This window comes from Desmodus rotundus, chromosome 3 (genome assembly GCF_022682495.2).
Source record: "Desmodus rotundus isolate HL8 chromosome 3, HLdesRot8A.1, whole genome shotgun sequence".
Classification (NCBI taxonomy): Eukaryota; Metazoa; Chordata; class Mammalia; order Chiroptera; family Phyllostomidae; genus Desmodus; species Desmodus rotundus.
The window spans coordinates 81,303,289-81,330,077 of NC_071389.1; the positions used below are offsets into that span (position 1 = coordinate 81,303,289).

The 26,789-nt window shown below is 41.2% G+C and overlaps 1 protein-coding gene across 3 annotated transcripts in view; it reads left to right on the forward strand.

The window, feature by feature from the left end:
- NEDD9 (neural precursor cell expressed, developmentally down-regulated 9) overlaps positions 1-26,789 on the forward strand; it is a 177,340-nt gene that overhangs the window by 24,444 nt on the left and 126,107 nt on the right. The window contains exon 2 of one of the 3 annotated variants that reach the window (XM_045199443.3): positions 26,020-26,175. The exons of 1 other annotated variant lie outside the window; for it this stretch is intronic. The gene's annotated coding sequence lies outside the window, so the exon portion shown is untranslated. The remainder of the gene's footprint in view (positions 1-26,019; positions 26,176-26,789) is intronic. One more of the 3 variants, XM_045199445.3, reaches the window with a different exon arrangement.

The following is a 26,789-nucleotide window of genomic DNA, read 5'->3' on the forward strand; positions in this document are numbered from 1 at the left end:
TATAGGAGATGCTATATGGGTAAGCTTTGTGGAAGGGCCAGAAGACACTTATCACAACTATGACTTGAGTGTTTAAACAGCATTCCCCTCAAGGTCTCCCCTCTAGAGGTCAGCCTGATAACTGAAATCCCCACCCTAAATGATTTCTCCTTAAGGTAGGATATACATGAAAAGATTGGGCATAAATGAAAATATGTTTTCCAAATGGTGTAACACTTGAAATCACTTTTGGCCATAAAGAGCCAATTGTAAGTTAGCTTATCGTTTAGTAGATCAAACTGTATTGCCCAGACTAGTCCCTGAAGAACTGTGAATTTCTCAGTTTTGAAGGTTGGAAAAGACTTTAAGTTTGTACTTCATCCATTCTCTCTTCTGAACCCAGAGATAATCCGAGCTAGATAGATGGGGGAATTTTATTGCAGGTTTGCAAAGAAAGAAACTGAGTATCTGAGAGAAGTGAGTTGCCCAAAGTTGCAGGTCATAAAGATGAAAAAAAGTGGCCCAGGATCCCAATCTTTTTCCTCACAGTGCCCCTCTTCACCCCACACCTCCTGGCCCTGCTCTTGTGGAGAGGTGGGCGTCCTGAGTTGAGGCTGAGAGGTGGAAGAGGGATAGGTGGGGTGGGGGCTGGGCAGAGCAGGCTGGATAAGCTGTGCCCCAGATACTCCTTAGTCCAAATGGGGATCCATAAGGAGTGAGGGGAAGGCATTGGGGTGCAGAAATGCAATTGTGAGGAGAGGGAACAGGGAAAAAAGGCTGACCCTTTACAACTCAGTGTTTGCCTGGCCCTGACTCAGTAGTTTTGGGCTATAGCTATCATGTATGGGCTGCCACAGAGAAGAGAAGTTTTCACACCCTCTCTACATGGAGCCCAAGAGCTGGGACCTTACTGAGCACAAATTCAAGGCTGCTGCCTGCAGCAGCTACTGGTTGAGTGATCAGAGCAAAAAGGAACCTTGAAAAGCTGCAGGAGAAGCTGCTCTGTCAGCAGCCAGCCCAGACCCTCTCTGCAACACCAGTGCTTCCCAGCCCTAACTTCCTCCCCCAAGGAGAGTCCAGTCTGGCCTCAAATAGAAACTATGGAAAGAAGTCAAAGAGAGCCAAGCCCTTTCTGTCTGCAAATTCCACAGTGCCCATCACAATGAGATTGACTCTACCCAGTAAACAGAAGGGACACTGAACTTACCTGGGGGCCTCTGAGCCTTCTGGTGACCACACTACAAAAATGAACCACAGATATTTGCTTCCTTAATAAAAAACATTGCTCATTTCAGTGGGTACTTAACAGCTAATACTGGTCCCCCTCATTCTTTTGTCTTTTAAGGACTGTCCCCATCATAAGAAATAGTAGGGCTGGGAGATTCTGCTGAATCAGTACCTAGTACAGAAAAATCTCTTCTATGTAACATAAAAGATTTGAATAGTACATTAACAATCATGATTATTCATTCAATGAGCAGTTATTGAGCACTTTCTGTGTGCCAGACACTGTCCCCAGTGCGAGAGAAGGTGGACAAGTCCCTGTTCTCACAAAGCTTATGTTCTAATAATGGAGACACAAATAAGCCAAATAAATAAATGGATACACTAGATCACACCAGAGAGTGGAAAGTGTCATATAAGAAGTGGGTGATGTGGTATAGGAGATGCTTTAGATAGAGAGGTCCCAAGAGCCATACCCTCAGGCAAAGAAAGTGGGGACACAAGTTGTATTTGAGGAAACATGAAAAGGCTAGTGGGGTTGGAGGGCATGAGCCAGGGAAAGTGGTAAGAGGTGAGCATGGAAATTGTTTCTAGCCTCATCTATCACCCTGACTTAGCTTTTTGATGTTAGCTGAAAGATGTTGGGAACTGCCCTGCCTGGTTTCAGAAGCTATAAACCCCCATGACTAAGGCTGAGTGAGAGACCTTGGGACCACAAACCACTAAGGAGACAAAGCTTATCACCCTGGCAGGGGTGCCGCCTCTGCCCACTTTACTTTACCCTGCTTGGCCCCCGAGCCTGACCAGTTAGCCAGTGACAGGTAAGCTTCCTCAAGGGAGGGACGACCTAAGACAGGCATGGTCACAAAAAGGCCCACAGGGAAGGACTTGGGGGGCTATGGAGAAAGGGGGTGATGGACCCTCGCCCCTCGGCTTTGACAGAGCCTGAGTCCTCTTTCTGTCTATAAGAAGTCTCGTAATCTCTTGGCTGCCTTACTTCTCCTGCCTGACTTAAACCTGAAACAATGCTGGAGGTGGGTGCAGTCCTGTGCTGGAAAGGGCGGATTCCCTGGGGCTATCAGGCCTAAGAAAGAATACATAAAACCCTGTGAAACCTGCTTTGCTAAGAATGTCTTCAGTTTTCTGATCTGCTTGGAAGTGACATACAGAGCTAGAGCTGGCAGGAGGAAAGGTTTTTTTTAAGGTCTTCAAACGCAGCCACACACACTCAATCACATACTCACATACACATAGGCTCACACTTGCAATCTTGGTTCTTGCTTCTCTGTCTCGTCCACTGCTGTCCTGAACCAAGATAATATACACAGGTAACTTGAACCCCTGAAATGCCTTCACACTGTCCCAAAGGACATACTGTTCAAATAATCAAATATAGTCTCGTGTTACTCAGTTTTCTTGGCTTAGGATTAAAGCACTAATCAGCTTATCTTTTTCTCTCACCTGTACCCCCAGCACTCCCTGTTAAATCTTAAGTATTCTCACAAATGGAATTTTCTCCCTCTTTCTTCTCACAGAATCTTTTTTTCAAGGATTTGATTCATTTATTTTTAGAGAGGGGGAAGGGAGGGAGAAAGAGAGGGAGAGAAATATCAATGTGTGAGAGATACATCGACCAATTGCCTCTTGCATGCCTCCAACTAGGGACCTGGCCCACCACCAAGGCACGTGCCCTGACTGGGAATCAAACCAATGACCTTTTGGTTCACAGGCCAGCACTTAACCCACTGAGCCACAGCAGCCAGGGCTCTTCTCTCAGAATCTTCAAGGCTGTTTTCACTCTCACCCCTTCCCATCCTGCCTCACCCTGGTCCCTCTTCCCAGGTCTCCTTCCCAGTCACCGTATTCCAGACAAGATCGTCCACAAAATGTCTGCTTTTTTGATATCTCTACTTCCACAAGAATGTCCCCACATTTCTTTCCTTTCCATTAAACAGGTGACTCCTAGCATTTATAATTCTAACATTCAGAAAGACATAGAGTGAGAAGTATGAGTACTTTTCTCTTCTTCCCTCCCCACTGAGTCCCAATGCCCAGGTCCTTTGAATACTGACTCTAATGGGAGTCAGGGGCCAGAGTAGGGGGAAAGGGAGAGATGATGGAGGAGAAAGTTGTTGCTTTTTGATGATAAGAATAAACAAAGTGGGAGATAAGGTAAGGTACATGTTTCCTGAGTTTTGGAGATGGAGAGGCTGATGTTCCTGATGGGCTGAGGGAGGGTGCAGCATTGGCTAACAACCAGGAACAATGCCCATCAGAGTGCAGTCATGCATTGGAGTGTGTGCTATGCAGTCAAGTGCAGTAGGAATCAGAGAGGCTGCAGTTTTCCTTGGAGGAGGTGGCCCTGAGGTCACACACTGCAAAGTCATCCAGACTGTATGTGGGAATCTTATTTTATCAACTAAACTCTGACCTGGAATAAACATGCCCTTATCTGAAACTTGGAATCCTGCTTGCTCTTTTTTCCTGGAAGGGTGTAACACTTAGGAGAGGAGTGTGATGCTGTCAGTATTTTGCGCATGCCCCCTTCCCCCTCTCTTCAAGGTAAATATCTTGAAGTGGACCATCTAATAGGATAGACAAGGTGGATTTTTTCAGTTGTCTGAAATTTGATGCTAAATGAGGTAGGTGCCTAACTCTTTAGAATCCAGGCCACATTCATATTTTAATAATGATGTCCATTACAATCACTTTTTATAACCAGAAATGTGTCAGGACCAGGTGTGTTGAGGTCACTACACTTAATAGAGTTTACACTTATTAATTCCTGAAAGAACCAAGAAGGTGGGAGATCTCAGGATGGTAAATAGCAGCTCACCCACCCTGTCTCTTACAAACTGCAACCCATTTCCCTTTTCCTCGTTATCTTCTTCCTAGTTACACCTCTATCTCTGGTGGGCGAAGTACAGAAAAATATCTGAGGTTATATTTACTGTAAACATCTGTAATGCATCTGAGAGCCTAGGTAAAGTATCTCATATGGCGTGCCAACTACACACACATGTATTTCATCTATGTGTAACTCAGGCTTACTCAGGTTTACTCAGGTTTATTGACTTCTAACTTTGAGTTAGACTGAAGAAATCTGATGTCTTGAGTTTCAACATAATGGGGTATTAAATAAGGCTGTTTACTCAATTTTATATTTGATAACAATAAAGGAAATCCATTCATTCATTCTTTCATCCATTTGTTCATTCATCCATTCATTCATGTAATATTTATTGAGCATGTGTTATATGCCAAGTACTGTTCTTGGTCCGATTTACAATGGTGAAAGAAATGGACAAAGGTGTCTACCCACATGGAAGTTACATTCTAGAAGGGAAGATGAAACAGACTAGATAAGATATACGGTGTGGTAGACAGTGATATGTACTACAGAGAAAACTAAAGGTACCGAGTATTAAGGTACAAGTTTAAATAGGGGGAACCTCAATAATAAGGTAACTTAAAATTTTTTAACCCACCTTATTAAGGTATAATTTATCTTCTATAAAATTCACACATTCGAAGTGTTTAAATTGATAACTTTTAACCAATGTATATACACCCACTACACTAACAAGTTAATAGAAATGTCCATCTCCTCAGAAAGTTTCCCTTTGCTCTTGTATAGTCAATCTCCTACTCCCAGATACCATGGATATGACCTATATCATTATACACTAGGTTTTCCTGGTTTAGAATGCCATATGTTTAAATGAAATCATATAACATGAAGTCTTTTGTATGTGGCTCCTTTGGGTCACTTTAATCCATGTTTTTACATTTATCAGTAGTTTTTGCTTTTGTTACTGATTATTAACACATTGTATGAATACAGTATGTTTTGTTTATTTGATTATTTATTAGTTTTTGTAAATTTTGTTTTTTCTGTAGTTTCTGTTTGGTATTATTTCCTTTGGACAGAAGGATACCCTTTATTCAAATCTGCTAGTGATGATTTTCTCAGATTTAGTTTATCTGAGAATATATTTCATCTTCATTTTTTAAAAATATTTTTGTTCAATATAGAATTATGGGTAGACAGGATATTGCACCTAACACGAAAAAAATATTCTTTCATTACCTTCTAGCTTCTGTTATTTCTAATGAAAAATTAGCATAACTCTGACCTTTGTTCCCCTGTATGGAATGTGTCTTTTTACTCTGGCTACTTTCAAGATTTTTTCTTTATGTTGAGTGTTTGGTAGTTCAACTATGACATATCTATGTAGGGTTTTCTTTATCTTTATTCTTCTTGAGTTTCTGGGATTTGTAAGTCATTTTTCAAGACATTGAGGAAGTTCGTTTTTAAAAAATATATTTAAAAAATATTTTGGTTACTTATTTTTAGACAGAGGGGAAGGGAGGGAGAAAGAGAGGGAGAGAAACATTACCGTGTGGTTGCCTCTCATGCACTCCCTACTGAGGGCTTGGCCCACAACCCAGGCATGTGCCCTGACTGGGAATTGAACCAGTGATCCTTTGGTTTATAGGCCTGCACTCAATCCACTGAGCCACACCAGCCAGGGCACATTGAGGAAGTTCTTGCCCACTGTTTCTTTATATGTATTTTTTTCTGCTCTCACTCTCTTCTCTCTCTGGGATGTCAATCACCCATGGGTTGGACTATTTGACTCTGTGTCATAGGTCCCTGATCCTGCATTCATTTTTATTTATGTGTCTCCAGTGGCAGTGCTTCTTTCCTCTCCCATCTTTACTCTGCAAGCCCCTCCAGGTACTGCACAATTCCAGAATTCCCATGCAGCTCTTTTTATGGTTTCCATTTCTCTGCTAAGATTCCTGATCTATTCACTCCATAGTTCCCTTTTTAATATTAGTGAATATAGTTTTAATTTTTAAAATATGTATTGTAAAACAACATTTTAAAGTTTTTATCTTCTAAATCCAATATTTGATGCAGTCTAGAATCAGTTTCTTTTGACAGATTTTTTTTTTACTCTAGATTACATGAGTTTGTTTTGTTTTGTTAGTATATTTCCACTTTTAGCTGTTTATGATTGAGTTCTGGACGTTGTGAATTTCACACTTTAGAGACTCTAGATTAGCATTGTTCAATAGAACTTCCTGCATTGAGGAAAACGTTCTATGTCTGCACCGTGCAATAGGGTAGTGGCTAATGGACATTTGAATACGAATGAGGAAGTGAAGTTTACATTTCATTTAATTTTTGCTAATTAAAATACTTACATATTTATGGCCATAAATGTTCAACCTCAATTATACTTGTTTCCCTCTCAGTCCCACAGCAGCTGATATGTGGTAAGCCTTGGACTGCTTATTCATGCTCACATACCGTCCAGCCCTCAGCCGTGTACCCAGGGAGCAACTCCCCAAACATGTACACGGACTTCCAGGGCTTTTTTTCTGGGCAGATTCCAGTCATTTCAGTTGCTTTTAACTCTGATCCCTGCCTCCTCAGCTGAGCAGAACTACTATGCTCTCTCTATTCAAATTCTGATCTTCAGGTAGAGAGCTGGGTTACTGCAGGGCTCACCTCGTGCTCTCGTCCACCAGGTGCTGCATTCTTGTGCTGTTTACTTTCCATTGCCTGAACATTATCTTAACCTCACACATCTTGTCCAGTTTCTTCATTGTTTACAGGGGATGAGCTAGTCTGAAACCAGTTAGTTATTCTGTCATGGTCACGCAGCCTGACCATGGTTCCTTTTAAGTAACAGTCTGAATCAGATGAGGAATATCTGGGGGAAGAGATCTTTAAAGACAAGAAACAACAGTGGAAAGGGCTGTGAAGTGGAAGCCTGCCTGACTTGTTAGTTCAACAGCAAGGAGGCAATGTGGCTGGGGTAAGCTGAGCAAAGGGGAATAGGAAATGATGTCAGAGAAACTGATGGAACAGATATTGTTTAGCTTTATAGGCTATTATAAAAACTCTAGCTCTTATGCTAGTGAGATGGGGAGCTGTTGGGAAGCTGTGAGCCAAGAACTGACTTCAGTTATAACAGGATCACCCAGTCTATTGAGAACTGACCTCCAGGACAAACACAAGGGAACCAGGACAAAAACAGGGAACAGAATTAGAAGGTCATTGAAGTAACGTATTGGCTAATCTTGCAAATCAATGAAAATTCTATATTTTAAAAGTTTGACAGCTGGATTTTTAACAGTTTCTTAGACTTTGGGGCTTGCTAAGAGAGAGGCATCTTGTTTGAGAATACACCATCTAAAGCCAAATTAACTGTGTGGCCTTAGGCAAGTAGCTTAAAATGTCTTTCTTTGTTTCTATAAAATGGAGATGATAATATTATAGAAGAATATTGTGACAATGAAACGAGATTATTCATGTAAAATCCCTTAAATGGCACTTTATGCATATGGAGTAAGTGCTCTGTAATGTTATCTATTGCCATCTGGTCATCTGATTGTGTGATGATCATCTCTTGACCCAATGGACTATTTCCTACTCTGCGTATGAGGGGTACAGACACTTGGTTCTTGTCCTCAAGGCATATGTGCAGCTTAGTAAAGGAAGCCGACCTAGAAACAATATCCTAACACTAAAGTAAATAAGAGCTAAGTAAATGTACACATTTTCATCTCTTGAATAAGAGAGAAAGCTATTCATTCAGACTGGAGAGATCTTTGGAGACTTCTGGGAGGCAATCAGTTAGATTTTGAAGGATGACTGAGAAACAGATACTCTGAAAAAGAAGGGAATTTGTATCGTGCACATGGCGGCCTGGTCTATTTGAAAGTCACAGACTCACGAGGGATGATGTTCCATATATGGCTTCTGAAGATCCCCGGAATCTGTGGCTATGGCTAATGTTTAAAGAGCTCCTTAGATTAATGTGAAACATAGTGAGTTGGACATAGCCTTTACCTCCATAAGCTCACTTTCAGAATCAACCATATGAAATACAATGTACTTATTTCACAGCTGAATGAGTTTATTAACCTGTGTTTAGAAGTTAGATGATGAATGTGTGCACAGTCTTGTTGAACCAGAAGCCTTTCCCAATTGCCTCTGAGAATTTAGGAAAGGCTCAAGAATTGCAAGCAGAAGAGAACTCAGATGGGCCCTGAAATTCCAGTACCAGTAGCATTTGGGAAATGAATGATGGTCCATTGGCCACAGGAAGGAAATAGATACATTATTCAAAGGTTTTGATTAATGCATGGGGTCTCACATTTCACCTGGCCCAACATGCATTAAATTGATCATTTCTAGCATAGTCCAAGGGAGGAGAAATATTTGACAAAATAGAATCTAGTGAGCCAGGAGGGTCAGTCCCACAGCAAACAGGCTGCTGTGCTTTGGAGACACCTGTATAAAACCTGAGGAGAGCCAGCTTTTCACAGAGTTTAAAACATATCTAACAACTCTGATGGCAAACAGAGTAACCGTCTCGTTCATGGAGTAAAAGCAGTGGGCAGGCTCATCACCTTTACAAAGCTTTGTTTGTTTTATGAAAAGTCAACTAAGAATTTATTAAGAGTGGGCAGAAAGAGCACCCTCCTTGGAGTGTACCTGTGCCCTTCTCTTGGGCATATACTTAAAAAAAAAAAAACCTTTGGGAGCCACGATGGGACTTGCAACTGGGAGAACAGCAGGCAGCAAAACCCCTGAACCTGTCTCCATGGCCCCTTTTCTCTGAATTCTCAGTGAGCCAATAGCAACCCAGCCTAGGCTCATTTCCCCACCTAGTCCCTCTCCTGTTGCTTCTTCTATCTTAGGCCCTCTCTTTTTTCACTGTACATTTAATAAATGTATGTACTCTCAAAAAAAAAAAGAATGGTCAGAAAATATTCATCAAAGAAATACTACACAGTAATCAAAAAGAATGGGGCATGTTTATATATTCTAACAGAGGATTATCTGTAATTAAGTCATCAAATCCAGATACAGAATGATATGCATAGCCTATAATCATTTATGTAAAAAATATGTGTACGCACACATATAAAGAGGTTGCCTCTGGGAAGGAGAACTGGGTAGCAGGGACTGAACACCAGGGAACTTATTTTTCAGTCTATCATTTTTGTCTTTTAAACTTAGTTCTACATGTACCTAAATTCAGATAGGTTGTATTTTTTTTTCAGTTGAGAAAATTTGAAAGTGTAGGAAAAAAATAACAGCCATAATATAATTTTCAAAAGAGCTAGCAATAGGTCCCTCCCTCCCCCATTGGTAAAAGGACCCACAACCATGCCAGATGGTTACTATAATTCAATAGGGGATGTTCCTTCCTTCTGATATTTCACTGAAGGGTTCCTAAGTGTGTTAGTTTGCTAGGATTGCAGTAAAAAAGTACCACAAACTGAGTGCTTAACAAAAGAAATTTATGTCACAGTTCTGGAGGCTTAAAATGGATATAGTCCTTCCTTCTGATATTTCACTGAAGGGTTCCTAAGTGTGTTAGTTTGCTAGGATTGCAGTAAAAAAGTACCACAAACTGAGTGCTTAACAAAAGAAATTTATGTCACAGTTCTGGAGGCTTAAAATGTGAGATTAAGGTATGGGCACTGTTGGTGCCTTCCAAAATCTCTGAGGAAGAATCTCTGCCTCTCCCCTAACTTTTGTGGTTTGCTGACAAATCTTGGTATTTCTTGGCTTGTAGAAACATCACCCTAATCTCTGCCTTTATCTTCACATAGCGGCCCCCCGTCATGTGCTTGTGTGTGTCTCTGTGTCCAAAGTTCCCTCTCTTATAAGAATGTCATATTGGATTAGTCATAATCAATTAAGAGGTCCACCCAGTGACCTCATTTTAACTTAACAAACTACATAGGGAGCAACTCTATTTCCAGATAAGATCACATTCCCAGGCCCTGGGGGAATAAGACTTCAACGTGAATTTAGGGGGATGGGGTACAACTCAAGCCATAACACCAAGTAACACCTCCCTTATCCAGAATTACACTGCTTATTGAGAGGAAGTATTTTGCAATATCTGTAAGGTACAATTAACGGGATGTATCGCCACATTCCCCAAACATGTAAAGTGGATAAATGCTGGCATGATCAGATACCTCAAAAATTCCGAGTGCATTATCATCCTCTGAGAAAGAGCTGAAATTTGGTTAACTAAGAATGACAGTTTCTATAGTCAGAGCCATACATCAAGGATAGTAAGCTCAGATTCCGTCTCCTCTCCTCCCCCATTCGTGCCAATTAAGGGCATATTCACTCAGCAATGTCTAAGAAGTACCTACTACTGCCTGACACTGCACTGGGACCTGAGCACAGAGCTGGACAGAACATCCTTCTGCCCTTTAGATGGAGAAAAGACACAGGTGAAGTGACAGTTATGTTGATGTGGTGAATGCTAATGTAGAGGTATGAGCAAGGCAGGAAAGATAACCCCTAAGTGGACCTGGAGATGCTGAGAGAGGTATCTTGTGTGAAGTGACACAAGAGCTGACTTCTAAAAATTGAGGCAGAGAGTAGAGGTAAGCGAGGGCAGGGGAGATGAGGAAAGGGAGAAGGGAGACCCAGGGGTGCCATGTGCACAACAAGAAAGACCTAAGCAGCTTTCTGGTGACTCAGGATGGAGACAAGGGATTGGAGGTGAACCTCAGGGGCAGATGAAATTCTGAAGCATTTTCATTTTCAACCTCAGGATTTTGGACCTCTTTACCCTACATGAAACCCTGGAGGATTTAGGGGGGCCACTTAGTCGGACTTCCTTTTCAGGGAGATCTTTATGAGAGATAATGAATTGAGGGAGGAGGTATTAAAGAGAGGGTGCCGTGCAAGGAAATTTGTGTAGGTGAAAAAGAAGAGCAATAAACTATAGCTGTGGTCACAGGAGTAGAAAGCACAGGGAATACTTATTTTCCCCTATTTGCACACATTCATTTCATTTTATTACCATTTTGTATTTTTCAGACTGTAAGTCAATGCATGCTCATGCAAAAAAAATGGAAAAATGTTCATGTGTATGGAATGTAAAAAATTGACCTTTAACTCCACTGTAGGAATAAGCATTATTTATTTTTGCATGTATCCTATTAGGCTCTTTTCAAAATCCTGTATACATATGTAGTCATTTACTCAAACTATTTTGTAACCTGCCTTTTCCACTTTATATATCATACTTCCGTATTCCTTAAGTAACTTTGTACAAGTTAATTTTTAATTGATGTGCCATATTTACATGGCCAACCTCGGGCACAGCTCTGAAAACTTAAATTATACATAGCAGCAGGAGGCAATTGATTAGCTGATGGGGTAAGAGGGAAACGAAGTAAACCAGGCAACCCCAAGTTTTGAGCTAAAGTCATTCTCCCTACAGTTGTCTCTTGTTTAGGCCTGAACTGGAAGACACATTACATGAAAAGGATTCATGAATATATGTTCTATTCAATTTCAACAGTGGTGAAAATAATCACAGTTCAGGGCATGCAGACACATCTCCAGGTTCAGAAACTGCCAGAGCATTCATTAAAGCAGATAACGTGGCCTGCAATGAAATCCTCAAAGGATGTGGGGGATAAAGCAAATGCACTCCTAAACACAGCTGCCAGTCGCCCAAATCCCAGCTGCTCTTGATGAGCCATCTCAGGGAAAAGCAAGTAGAGACAGCCTCATCTGCCAGGAGGTAAAACCTCCCCAGGCTGTGTGGCCCCGGCCCTGCCTCTGCACCTGTCACTCACCTGACATCTTCTCCACATCCTGGGAGGCTAAGTTTGTGTTAGGAAGCCCCCCCCCCCCCGCCTTTCCACAGGGAGGAGGAGGGTGAGGAGTGGCTCTGTTCAAAAGGGGCAATAATACCTGTGGAGCACAAGTCCAACTGAGATGATTAATAAAGCTTATTCATTTCTCAAAAAATGAAAAGAGGAGGTATTGGGAAATAAACAGACTAATTAATCAGGCAGTTCATGTTTGGTTCAGTGTGGTTTCCATTGTCTAATGCAACTCCTACACACCTGAGCTTCTTCAGAAATACAGCTTGTAACTTTTGATGGATTGGGAACTGAAAGATGTTCCCTCTTTAATCTCATGGATGGAATGTGATACATTTTAGTCACTTTCTTCTTTTCATTCCTGGACCAACCATCAGAACAAAATATAAATAATCACTGGGACCTGAGGTAGACTTTCAGAAGGAAAACCCTTCCTTACCTTTTCTTTTTTTGAAGTGTATAAATTGTTTCTGTTCTTGACTTTTTAAAAAACTTTGTCTTAAGGGAAACCATAGTTTAGACTAGACCATTTCTTTAACTATGTGGAGCCAATATGAGGGGACTTCTAACTGCTCTATTAGCATTTGTTCTGCTAGAGAGGAAGTATGATAAGTGCCTAAGTTGAAAAGGTCTTTATCATTTATGGTTCACTGAAACTCATACATTCCATAGTAGGCACATATTGACCTGTTACTACCCGTGTGCCTGAAATTATGCTAGGCACTGGGAAAGCAGGAAGCACTGCAACACAGCACCCACACCCTGGCCTCAAGGATCTCACAGTTGAGTTGGGAGCTAATGTCAATAGGACCTGATGTGTGCTATAATGAAGTTAAACACAGAGTACAAAGGACAGTCTAATTCAAGGGTGTCAATGTTGGCTTCACAGAAAAGATGCACATTATTTTGAGAAAACAGCAAGGGGGTGGAGTTATAAGAGAACATGGTGCACTTGGAGAACTGGAAGTATCTCCATGTGACAGGAGCAAGGATGAGAGGTGTGCATACTAACAAGAGACCCCCCCACCATCCTGAAGGTAATGGAGAGCCAATGATTAATTTTAAGGATTTTAAGAAGGAAGGTAATGTCAAATTCAAGCTCAGTAAAGTATTCCCTGAACCAATGGTCACTGTACCACTACATATGAATGCTGTCTTATAAAGCTAAAAGGTGAAAGTCCATTTGGAAACTCTACCCTGTAGTTCTTGTAATGGAAACATGAAGATATCTCACAGTTTACAACTCTGGGTTAAAAAAAAATCAAGGGCAATTTATAGTTTTTATTGCCTTACCTTTTCTCTTAGGGCAAAACATACATAACAACAACAACCAAAAAAAAAAAAAAACCCTTCAAATAGCACTCACTGTTACCGATGCTGTTTTTTAATCTTACATCCTTCATCATGAAAGACACGCTGCTTCTGGTTCAAACTTGGGCCAATTGACAAAGCTTTTCATGTCTGTTGACCCAATAATCAGCCATTGCACTCTAGGATTTAGAAGGGATCAGTTTAAAAACAGCTATTAGAGCATTTGAATGAGAGCCCCCCACCCCATATGTCTGGGCTTGCTTCTGCTACAGAGAAGCTACCATTTTCTACCCAGGGAGGTTCTGTGTGTCTCGGCCTGTTTCAGCACTAACACGTAAAAAGCTGATTGCATCAAATATGGGTAAATTGCAAACTCAGTTATAAGGTTTAGCAAGAGGAGCCCTATGAAATAAACCCGAAGACTTGTGGCAAGATTGGCCTAGCATCGAATTTTGGAGAATGGCACGGGGGTCATTAAGGGAAAGAGACGGAGCATCACTCTCCCTATTGCCAATGATTAGCTTTGAACATTCTAGTTTCCTCTAGTGGAGAATGAGTTTTGGAGCTATTGTGTTACATTTAAACATCTTTGGAGCTCTTTATTTTGGCAGCTTTTGTCATTGGGTTAAAAGGCTCTTAAATCACTTCCCTCCCCACACCCCCCACCACACTGTATTAAGTAATTGACATAGAATAAATGTTTGTGCCCCTTCCCCTCCCATTTATATTTTGAAGCTTAATCTCCAGTAGTATGGTGTTTGGAGTTGGGGCCTCTTTGAGGTGATTAGGTCATGAGGGTGGAGCCCTCATAAAGGGGATTAATGTTCCTATAAAAGACACCCCAGAGAGATCCCTTGTCCCTTAAGCCATGTGAAGACACAATGAGAAAATGTCTATGAACCAGGAAGAGCACTCCCCCCAGATGCCAAATCTGCTGATGCTTTGATCTTGGACTTCCTAGCCTCCAGAACTGTGAGAAATAAATGGTTGTTGTTTTCCAAGCCACCCAATCTATGGTGTTTTTGTTATATAGCAGCCTGACAGAAATTGCTACAAAAAATGGGATGGTACTATAACAAATTGGTAAAAATGTAAAAGCATTGGAACTGGATAATGGGTACAGGCTGGGAGTTTTGAGGTGTATACTAGAAAAAGCCTAAATTGCCAGAAGCCTTAAGGGCAATTCTGATGAGAGCTCAGAAAATAAAAAAGAGAACTGTAAAAAAAAGCCTCAAACTTCTTAGAGAAAACCTAAGTAATCATAAAGAGAATGCTGATAGAAATACGACTGGTAAATGCCATTATGATGAGGTTCCAGGAGAAATGAGAAACAAGTTACTGGAAACTAGAGGAAAGACCATCCTTGTTATGAATTGGCAAAGAGCTTGGCTAAATTGTGTTTCAGTTCTAGTGTTTTGTGGAAGATACCACTAGTGAGTGATAAACTTGGATATTTAGCTGAAGCCGTTTCTTTTTTTTAAAATTTTTCGTAATAGTTTATTTTTTATTATATTTTTCTATTACCATGTATCCCCTTATACCCTCTTCCACCTCCACCCACCCCCTCCTCCTGCAATTGCCCTACTGTTATCCATGTCCATGAGTTCTTTTTCTTTTTTGCTCCATCCCTCCTGCCCTAAACCCCCTAATCCCCAAGCTGTCAGCTTACTCTCTGAGTCTGTCTCTATTTTGCCTATTAGTTGAGTTCATTTGTTACATTCTACATATGTGTGAAATTATATAGTATTTGTCTTTCTCTGACTGACTTATTTCACTTAGCATAATGCTCTCCAGGTCCAATCATGCTGTTGCAAAAGGTAGAATTTTCTTCTTTTTTATGACCTAGTAGTACTCCATTGTGTAAATGTACCACTCATCTACTGATGGACACTTGGATGGCTTCCAAACCTTGGCTACTGCAAATAATGCTGCAATGAAAACAAGGGTGCATATATTCTTTCCAGTTAGTGTTTCAGGTTTCTTTGCATAAATTCCCAGAAGTGAAATCGCTGGGTCATAAGGCAGTTCCATTTTTAATTTTTGGAGGTATCTCCATACTGTTTTCCACAGTGGCTACATCAGTATGCATTCCCACCAACAGTGCACAAAGGTTCCCTTTTCTCCACAACCTCTCCAACACTTGTTGTTTGTTGATTTATTGATGATAGCCATTCTGACAAGTGTGAGGTGATATCTCATTGTGGTTTTAATTTGCATTTCTCTGATGATTAGTGACATTGAGCATCTTTTCACATGTCTATTGCCCATCTTTGGGTTCTCTTTGGAGAAGAGTCTGAACATATGCATCAATACATGTGATAAGGGGTTAATATCCAAAATTTATAAAGAACTTATAAAATTCAACACCAAAAAACAATCCAATTAAAAAATAGCTGTTGCTGTTTCTAAGCAAAGTGTTCAAGGTGTGACTTGGCTCCTCCTGACTGCTTACAGTAAAATTCAAGAAGAGAGAAAAACTTAAAGATGGAATTTTTAACAAAGAAGCAGAACTTCTTAGATTCACAACTGGAAAGGAATTTGCCTCCAGGTGAATCATACCTTGAGTCTTACCCGAATTTAATTTAGATAATATTTAGATGAGACTTTTTAGTTTAAAACTTGAATTGCTGCTGGAACAAATTACAGATTTTAGAGATTATTTGGATAAGATGAAGGTATTTTGTATGCAAAAGGGGTATGAATTTCGTGGAAATAGGGGCAGACTTCTATAGACAGAATGTCTTGAGTCCCTTAGGAATAGGGTTAGGATTAGTACCCTTATAAAATTGACTAAGACAAAAATACTTCCTTCCACTCTGCTAAATTTACCTACATTTCCCTCCACACCCCTCTCCCTCCGACCCTGGCCACTCAGACAAACTAGCAATTTGTGAACCAGTCAGTGTTCACAGCCCTCTATTGTCTCAGTCGTGCGAGTCTATCTAATTGCAACTTTCTGAGCAGGAGAATTCTCATCTCTTTAGCTCTTCTCCTACCACAATTCCCCATCTCTGTCACAATTTTGGTGGACTTACTCTCTCGGTTCAATTTCCATTGTTCCCCATGAGAATCACTAAAACTGATGCCACCAAGGGGCTCCAGTTTGAACCCTACAGAACATTTAGGAAGAAAAGATTTGGGTTTAGTATTATTCTTTCCCCATCTCTAGAAATATGGATAGCTAACCAAGTGAGGTTGGTGATTTCCTTCTCTAGAAATCTTTACACTAAAGTATAAAATATTTCATATGTAAAAATGTATATAATAAACTAGCTATTCAATGGGTTATGCAGAAAATAGGCCCTAAAACAGTGCTCGATTAACAAGGAGGCACTTACAGTATTTTGCCATGTATAATGTTCAGCCATGAATAATGCACATTCACGTTTTTGGCCCAAACTTTCAGGAAAAAAATCTTTTGTTTTAATTTTTAATTTTTTTTTATTAATTTATATTTAGAAACAAAACTGATTATCATATTCCAGAGTCTTATTTTACATACGATATTGATATTGCTTTCTAGAGTTAAACTTTTAATGCATAAGCATAAATAAAAGAATTAAAAACATTTATATAGATATGAATTGAGTACTACCCATGTATAATGCGCATCCTTATTTTTCACTCAAAAATTTGGGCAAAAAAGTGAGCATTATACACGGCAAAGTACATTATTTGCTTAGGGCATTATAGAAATCAGAACAATATGGCTTTGATGGACTTATCCAGAATTTTATAATCAGATTAAAGGGAAAAACCATTTTGTGTCTTGTGTTTTAGTATTCCTTTTATTTTACTTACTTATCAGAGGGGGCACCATAATATTTTACTGCTTGGAGATTTGGCCTAAATGCTAAAGGCAAGTAGAGAAGGGATCAGAAACAGGCTCACCTTTCTTCTATACTTTGTCTTTTCTGCCTCCCTTTGGCTCTAGTTTTCATGGAATGTGTATCTGAATGGGAATTGTGATTATTTGGCTTCTGTTATCATCAGGGTTTATATGATCAAAGTAAGCACAGGTTGCCTTTGTTACCTCCAGCCCATGTCTCTGCCTCCCCCAGTTATTCCAGATGCCTTCCCCAAGTCCCCTGTTCAATCTCATAGGGTCCCCTCCTTCACTTCAGTGCCCCTAATGCTCTCTGCTCCTGTCAGAACATCGTGCAGATCCATTAGTCATATTTAATTAGCATCAGTTCTTTATAAGTTAAAAATTATCTCACTCCCAAGGTAATGTCATATCAATATGAATCAAAGTTGTAGAGAAAGAAGGAGTGTCTAACTGTGGAATTTTTATTTTAAACCAGTGGAGACAACTAGCTAGGGCAGGCTATCGCAACACTTCTGCGCTCCCATTATATGGACCTGCACTGTCTAATATAGTAGTCACTAGCTGCATGGGATGATTAAATTTTAATTAATTAAAATGAAATAAAATTAAAAATTCACTTCATCAGTCACAAAAGCCACATTTCAAGTGTGAAATAACCACCTGTCTCTTGTGGCTAATATATTGGACAGCACGGATTCGAACATTTTCATTATTGCAAAAAATTTGTTGGACAGGACAAGTTTAGACAGTCACTTTTTGACTTACACAAAGGCAGTCTACTCCTTGCCCTAATGTTGGGTTTCTCAAACCACTGACATTTGGGACTGGATCCTCCTTTGCCATGGGGGCTGTTCTGTGCACTGTAAAACATTTATATGCATCTCTGGCATCTATCCCCTTCATGCTAGTAACACCCCCAAGTTGGTCCGAAGGTTTTGCGTTATTGACAAGTGAGTAACATCCCCACCCACCAACCCACCCAGCTAGTTATGACCATCCAACATGTCTCTAGACTTTGCCAAATCTCTCCTAGAGGACAAAACTGCTCCCAGTTGAGAATCACTGCACTAAAGCTGTCTGACACTCTGAGGGTCAGAGGGAACATCTGCAAGTGTGCTAGAGAGCAAGATGGGTTCCAGGAGCTGTGGGCTCTTAGAGGGTTGAGATGCTGCAGGGGACAGGCCATGCATGTTCCAAGTGTCCTTGAAACATTACAGATAAGAAGAATTTTAGAATGACATTTTCATCGCCAAGAAAGGTATTCTTTGCCTGGTCTTGGGAATTCCCTCGATACTAAATTGTCCTGTGTGTGGAAGACCGAAAGAACTGCAGGGCGTGGCTGCAAATCCACAGGAAGGCAGAGAAAAGGCCCAAGGGACATATTATGGGGTAAATTAACTTATTCCAGCAAAGGTGAAAGGGGTTGCCCTCGGCTTCACTCTAAGATTTCCAGCCTGGTGTGCTAAGCTACTTGTTCCCACAGTGGCCATTTATGTACTAAATGGCCATCACTGCTTCATCAGCAGCTTGTCAGCCATAAATTCTAACCCTGGCTGGGTCTCTCTTCCCAGGACAAAGTCATAAAGATGTTTGCCCTTTTACAGGTCTTTGACACATGTGAGGCCAAAGTTGTGTATTTGTCTTAGGGCCCTCCTAGGAGTTTAGCCCTTCCCTCTGACCTAGGCAAGGCTCTCTGTGATCTGCACTCCTCCTGACTGTGATGCCATGCCTGTGCCTCTCCATGAAATTCTGGAGCAAGACATTGGAGCATGGATCCAAAGACTGGAGGACTTAAAATCCTCAAACAAAAAAATGTTTTTCATTATTTAAGATTTTAAAGAAATTAAATACTGAAATATTTATGGCCACAGCCTCCTTTGTGAGCTGTCACTGACCGCTTTCCTCTTAGGACACATCATATAGAGAGGGAGCTCTTGGCCTGCTCCTGCTGAGCCACTAGCTCACAGCAAAGCTGAGTCGGCCATCCTATGGAAAGACTGATAAACAGTTTATTCACCACACACTTCTAGCTGAAGTTAATGGGGCCAAACTCAGAAGTTCAAGTTTACCATAGAAGGCAAAGCAGAGACAAAGGACTGCTTGTTGGCTTGCATTTTAGATTTAGCTCAAGTTGTTTTTCTGTTTTGAGGGACAATGTCAATCATCTCATAAGTAAATGAAGACAATGATTCAATGATCCTGCCAACATTAAGAGAAAAGAGAAACCATGCCACAAAATACTTTGTATACTTTAGCTTGCAGTGGTGATGAGTTGCACAGTGTCTTCTGGGGTGACTTCTTGGCTTTCCTTTTATCCAGGGGCTATCAGAATTAACATGTTTCCATCTCAAAGCTCTGCACAATGGTCTGGCACCACAGGAAGTCATCCAGTGTGTTTTGAACCTTCCTATAGGGCCTAAATAATTATTTACATGTAAGGAATAAAAGCCCATTATTTTATTCTGTGTTTTTGGGTGGAGATGCTTTTAACACTTTGGGTGAGATTACTCTTCATTATGGAAGTATCTTGGGCTCATAGCAGGGCATTCAGCATCCCCAGCTTCTTGGCAAAAAAATGCTAGTGGTGTCTACCTTCAGTTACTGGCACAACCAACCAACCCCTAACACATGCATTTCCCAGCACCACTGAGTGGGTAGCACTGCCCCCACTGAGCACATTGCAAGTTTATTGCTTTAGAAATCAGAATGTTAGTATTATGCATGGGAGCACTTAGGCAGCAGTCTAGTTCTTTATTTATTTTGCTAGCTGATTCTGCAAACCTCAGATCTGAGACCCACTATTATAGATGTGTGGGTGGGTTTTGACTGCCCCATTTCTTCCCCTAGAGTGAAATAGTATGGGTGGAAGACAGGAGAAGAGAATGATCAGCTGCACAGCCATTCTATTCTTGCACCCGATTGATCTCCTAATACTGCGAATACCCTCTAAGAATTCTCCTAGGTGAAGAGCAAGTGGTCTTAAGGTGGGAGGAAATTTGCCCCAAGGCAAAGTATTCCCTTTTCTCTCTGTGGGAAATTTGTCCTGTTGCCTTCAGATTAGGGGACTTCCTCCCTATCTAACATCCCCATACAGATCCCTGCCCCAGATCCTTACTTATGGCCAGCAGCTTCAGACTTCTAGTTGGCCGTCTTTCATTTTCCATCTTCTCTTTCTGCCTATATCCCATAGAGTGAAGCGCAAAAGTTATCAGGTGATCAGAGAAATTTAGAACTGTAGATGAGCTAACAGGTCATCCTATCAAGAGGTTTTCAACCTATAGATGCAGGTGTTTGTTGATTGTGAAGATACTGCGGGAGAGTCATAAGCTCTTATTATTTTCAAAAATGATATCAGAACTCTTTGATTTACTTTAAGTGAGACTCACAAGTGTATTAAAATATTAAGGATTTTTTCTTTTGCCTAAAACTGCATTTGACATGGTAAATGGTTCTCAAAGCTTTTTCTTCTGTATGATTTCATTTTTCATGTTTTCACAGCTTAGTGATCCTCCAAGTTTAGGTGGCTGTAAATGACAATTCCAAGTCCAGACAGCCTGAGCTATGGGGCTTTTTGTTCCTGAGTGGAGGAGGAAGCAAGACACACCAGGAGCAGGATCAGCTGGGCCCCAAATCAAGTCCACTGCCTTAACCAAGCCTTAGAGAGCTACCCATGGGCTCCCACAGTCTCAGTGCCAAAGGCTGAAGGGGCACAGGGGCAGGAAGCTGATGAGTTTTTGTGATTTTTTTCCTTTAATGATATTCCACTCTGGATTGGTAAAAAAAAAACAGTGTGAAACACTGCCCCTTAGGCTCTGGAAGTCCATTGTGCCCATATGACTCACGAATGGTGTTCATTTTCTTTGGTAATACTTCGAAATCCTTTGTGAACAACCAAAGTTAAGTATAAGCAAGGAAGTGTTTCCCATAACAAACTGAAATCCCTTTTCCTTGTCAGCCCCATGGGGCCCAAAATACCAGTGTCTTCAATTGGTATATCAGTACCACCCTCCAGAATTTCTTATATACTGTAAACATAAATGTAACCTTGGCAGAGTCCCGTGGCAAGCTGTACTCATGATCTGCAAGGGGATGGGATTCACAGCTGTGCAGGGTTTTTTTTTTTTTTTTTTTTTTTTTTTTTTTATCGCTCTTAACTTGCACCAGAACTAAATACCTGTGTAAAAAAGACCTTCTGATAACAAAGCTCAATGAACTTGGGAGAAACTGGTTAAAATGGAAATTGATTCCACATTGAGCTGGAAAATAAAAATGGCTCCCTTTTAATATAAAGAACTTTGCTAAGCATTTAGTTAAGAGGCTATTGTACAGACAAGTCTGTCTGTCTAATGAGCAGTCTTCCTGACAGCCTTGGAAATACCTATTCACCGACTTCTCTTATTCCATGGTGAACAACAAAGACTGTGGTGCTGGCAAACCTGGGCTTGATTCTGTTTTACTGTTTGGAAGCATGTGATCACAGGCAAGTTATTTAACCTGTCTTGGCCTCCATTTCCCCAATTGAAAAATGAAGATACCAGGAGCTGCCTCATACTGTGTTGTGAGCAGTGAAGACAATAATGCATGTAAAGGACTTAGCATAGTGCTTGGCTCATACTAGTTGCCATTACTGTTATTTAATCAAATGCTTTTGACGTCAGTTATATGCCAAGTGTTGTACAAGGCTGTGGGGCTTCAAAAATAAATAAGATAAATATTCTGACTCAAAGTCCTTATAATGTAAGGGGGATGGTAAATATACATGTAAATACTTATGGGAGAATATTATGTGGCAATGGAAAGACAGACTATTAGCATTTGCATTGAACTTCGAAGCATGAATAAAAATTCTCCAGCCAGGAAAGATGAAAGACACTCCAAGATTGTTCAGGTTAAGTAACCATGTACCCAGATGAGTGGAAAAAGATGATATGAGTTTTGTTTTGGTTCCAGTCCAGTTGTTACAGAACAGATTATGACTAATTTAATAAGGTAAGACACAGCCTGGTGTTTGCAATTTTTCTTTTTCTTTCTCCTACCAAAGCAAGCAGAGTCAGGGACATTGTGACTTCAGGAGGCTTGTTAGATAACTAGAGCACGTTTTCTTAAGGTCTGAGCCATCTAGTCTTCCCTCATTGAAGACTTGGACTAGATTTGCCCAGAACATTGCTTGGTCGTAAAGTGGCCTGTAATGAACCCTCTCTCCAGAGTGCTCTGTCCACACTCCCTTTGACCTGCATAGAAAGATTTTTGTATCAAAAGTTTCAGCATAAACCTCAAAACCCAACATTTCTAGAAGACTCCCTTAGGAATGTCTGTAGTGTTGGGTTTCCTGCCCCACAACCTGATTGCCATCTGCCATTGATGCCTCGAAAAACCAATGACCTTGGCGCAGACAGACCATGGAACTGGGAAGGATGGGCATTTTGTTTTAAGTTTAATGAAAGTGATTGTTTTGAAATCTTCCCAGGAAAAACTGTGAGTGAGGAAGTGGAACCACAAAGGTAAAGGAGCAAGCATAGGGAAGTTGTATAGAGGTTAACTTGGGTCAACCCCACAGGGGAACTTGGAGTTGTTTAGGCCACATTCCAAGGCTGTCCTGAGGGGCTAACCAATATGCACTGGGTCAGCACTGGTGCTAGGGAACATCAGTTCCCAGGAAACGCCTACTCTCTGTGCACACAGGCTAACTGACTCCTACAGCTGGAAGACAGTCCGAGGACAAAGAGACCAGTTCTGGTGTTATGAAGTAAAAGTATACAAGCAGGGCCCAGTGTAAAATAAAACTGTGGGTACATTTTTTCTAAAAGCAGGAAAAAGGTGCCATCTGGGGTACCAAAATAAAAGCCTTTTCCTTTCATCCACAGTTTCTTTCTTCACTTGTCATGGCTTTTTTAAAAAAAATATTGTGTTTAATGCCACTATAAGAAAAATTTACATTTTAAATGTTATGAGCATGAATTTTACCTTTAATCTCTATTGTGTGATGCCAGTTTTAAATGCAACTATGAGAGCAATTTAACTCGTATGCTAATCACCAAAACGACACAATGTGCATATTTTGTTCTTCCCAAAACAGTGGAAAATCTGCACAAAACTAACTCAACTGCTTTTATTTAATTTCTTGATATGCATATTTTACCCACAATCTCTACCTTTAGCTCACTGATGAGTAAGGAAGGATTGAAAGAAAAAGAACTTATGAGTTGCCTTATCTCTTTCCTTCTCTGTGATCATTTTTAGTACAAGTAGTGAGCTCCTGCAGTGAAATAAATTGAGAAAGAAAGGACGTGATAGGTAGGGTTCCTTGGTCGTTCGTGTTTCTTAGAATGTGACTGCCTTCAATGTTTGAAGCAAGTTTTGGTTCAAATGGTAAGTGTGGACTCTCATGGCTGTTGGCATCCCCCCCCCCATGCTAACTTCCTTAGTTCTAGACAAAACACACTTCAGCTGGTATTCACTTTGAATCTCTATGAACTACCACATGTTCCCAGGTCCACAAGAATTTTGTGCTCATGGTGAAAACTCCATGAGAATGGGGTAGAAGAAAGGGAAGACACTCATATTGTATGTATCTGTTCTGCTCTTGTGCATGCTCTGTTATCCCATCATAATTCACTTACAAAGTAAAAATTCAAAGTTCCATTAAGAAGCTCACTATGGTGACAGCAGAGTATTAAACCTAGCACGAGGCTTTTCTGAGTATGGAGTCCTGGGTAACCACACAGGTCACATGCCACAGTGCTGGTCCTGCATGCAGAAAGGCAGTATGTGTGAAAACAGTGAAGAGATCCCAAGAGATCTGGGTGGAGCATGAGAAAGAACCCTAGGAGTCTGGACAGGAAGAGTCCAGGGAGCCAAAGGTATAGCCCCAGAGCACACTCCATGCCAGGAAAGAGGAGACAAAAAGAGACAGGGGATCAAGTAGAGGGAGGATCAAATGGAGCAAAGCCTGGTTAACCAAGACACTAAATTGGAAGCATCTGAAGAGAACCACAGAATGAAGCTGAGAATCACATAGGGAAGAAAGATACTAACAAAGGGTTAGTTAGTATCACAAACCAATGACACGCGGATCTGATTGCAATCCTGACTTCCTTCCACAGAATCCACCTAAGCCTGTGCAGTCCATTCACGTGCTTGTACTTGACTGTGTAGGGTGGCAAACCCTGCTGGACCACATGGCCTCCCAATTCTCTCTCATTGCTCTTCCCTCTTGGCAAAAACAAGACCATTCCTAGGAGTGAAACAGCCTCCGTCCTCTTCTGTAGAGAACAGCATGTCTGCTTTTCCAAAGGTAACAGTGGTGTCCAACCTGCAGCCCATGGGCCACATGTGGCTCAGCATGGGTATGCATATGGCCCAACATAAAATCGTAAATTTATCTAAAACATTATGAGATTTTTTTGTGATTATGTGTCTCAATGTATTTAATGTGTGGCCCAAGACAACTCTTCTTCCAGTGTGGCCCAGAGACACCAAAAGGCTGGACACCCCTAGTAGAGAATGCTTTTCACAAGTGTTTCAAACAAGCAGGAAACTAGCAACATTGGACACATGACATGGGAAGTGGCGAATGGTGACCTGCCTGCTTGCAGAACTCTAGGTGCAATTGTTCATCTGTGAGACTTCACAGCACAGCAGCATGTGGCTGTCACTTGGGCCTCCTTCCATCACTCACAGCTCAGTCTTCTGTGTTAACTGATAATGGGGTTTCTTACCCTTGGAATGCTATTAACATTTTGAGCCAGATAATTCTCTGTTGTGGGAAACTGTCCCCTGCACTGAAAGATGTTTAGCAGCATCTCTGACCTCTGCTCACTAGATGCCAGTAGCACTCCTCCCCTTATTGTGACAATCAAAAGTGTCTCCAGACATTGCCCAATGTCCCTGGGGGACATAATTGCCCACAGTGAGAATCAGTGACTTAGAGCACGTGGGCCCCTGCTGAGGAACATGCCTATAGAACACACCACTTTTACCATGTGCTCTTAGCTAGACTTACTATCCCACTTTTCTATTAGCCTGTGTCTGCTTTTCTGGATGTGTCTTTTTTCATCACCTTGTCTTCCCTACAGCACTATATCCCTCACTCCTGGGTATGTTAGTAAGGCCTTAGTGGGTAGTAAAGCCACTGGTGGCTAAGTCTCTTTTCTCTGTGTCCATCTAAAAGAGTTATATCAACCTTTGAAAATTGCTACACAATATATACATCTTGAGGCCTACAAAGAATCTGTTAGCTCACCATCCCTTTTCTATATTGTGGCACTATGTCCTAATATCTACCAAGAGCTCATTGTTTGCTAGCCTTGTCATATGTCTTATCTCATTTGATTCTCAGAGAGAAAAACAGAATAATCCCTATAAAATAACATATCCATTATTTCAGATGGAAAAATGAGCCTGGGAGTTAATAAATAACCTGCCCCAAATGACCCAGGAAGTAAATGGTTTTGAACCCTAGTTTTTTTGGCTGCTAATCTTAGACTTTCACTTCTACCAATGCTTCTCAACTTGAGTGCATGTAGGACTCACCTGGAGGTATTGATAAACAATGCAGGTTCCCAGGCCTCAGCCACAGAGACTCAGTAGATAAGTCTAGAGCAGGCACTCGAATTGGGATTTTAAGCAAGTATTTCCAGTGATCCTGATGCAGGTTGTCTGTGGACCTCACCTAAGAAACACTGAACTCCATCTTGCTCCATTATGCTGGGAGGAGAGGAGAAAGAAAGAAGGGTTGGGTGAGGTTGAAAGCACTCTGGGCTCCCTGCCACATCCTGCACAGTCAGCCCAGTGTCTGACTGGCAGTACTGGGTACACAAACTCAGCCCCTATTGGATGTATCCAAGCAGCAGCTGTAAGGCTGGAGGGTTCCCCTAGCTCAGGTCTCAGCTGCCAGGCCTCAGGCCACTGTCAGTCTACCTGCCAGTAAATCACAAAGCATTTTCATCAGTTCAGTTTAGTTAGGGGAATTAGCCCAGTAACATTGCACTTGTTGTCCACAGATACTTTCAGAAATTCTTGGCCTTCCCTGGAGACTTTTCATGGAAGCTTTGCCTACCCTGGCTTGAAAAACCTGGATCGGCCCAAATGTTGGATGCCTGCTCACTTTAGCTTCCAAATAAGCCGGGAAAGTAAAGGATCCAAGACATCTTGGTATGGTATGTTTCCAGTGAAAAATATTAGCAAAACATAATAAGAATAATATATGGAGGGCTTGGTTCCCATTAGAATCCAGTGAATACTCCAGAAGATCTCCTGAGGTTAGATCTAGTTTAAGAGAAAATAATGCCTGAGGTAGGTTTGTGTTTCAGACTTGAGTTTCTCCCAGTTCCCTTGAGAGACCAAAGAGAAAACCTGCAAAGAAACACAAAACATTGCTCATTGTGCCTGTGACTTGTTTGCAAGCAATTGTACGTCTGCCCTACAAACCTCACTTGGGGTTCACAGCACTTTGAAATTAGTCTCTGTGATGTAACATCCCCAGCCGTTCACTCACAGTGTGTGGAGAATTCAGTGTCTCTGAATCCTAACTCCAGTTGTTGTTCTTCTGTGTTCAAACCATAGCTGTCAGGGACTTTGGCTTTTATTTGGTGAGCTGCAGCTCCAGGAAAGAGCCAGTTTCTTTGCAGCGGCCCTGATCTAGCATACCTGTCATCTTAATTGTTCTTCCATGAGCCCACCTTTTCAAAAAGAGCCAAACACTATTTATACTTGTGCCTCCCATCCTATAAACCTGTCCTGGGAGGACCAATGTTCAGGGAAGACAAGCCTG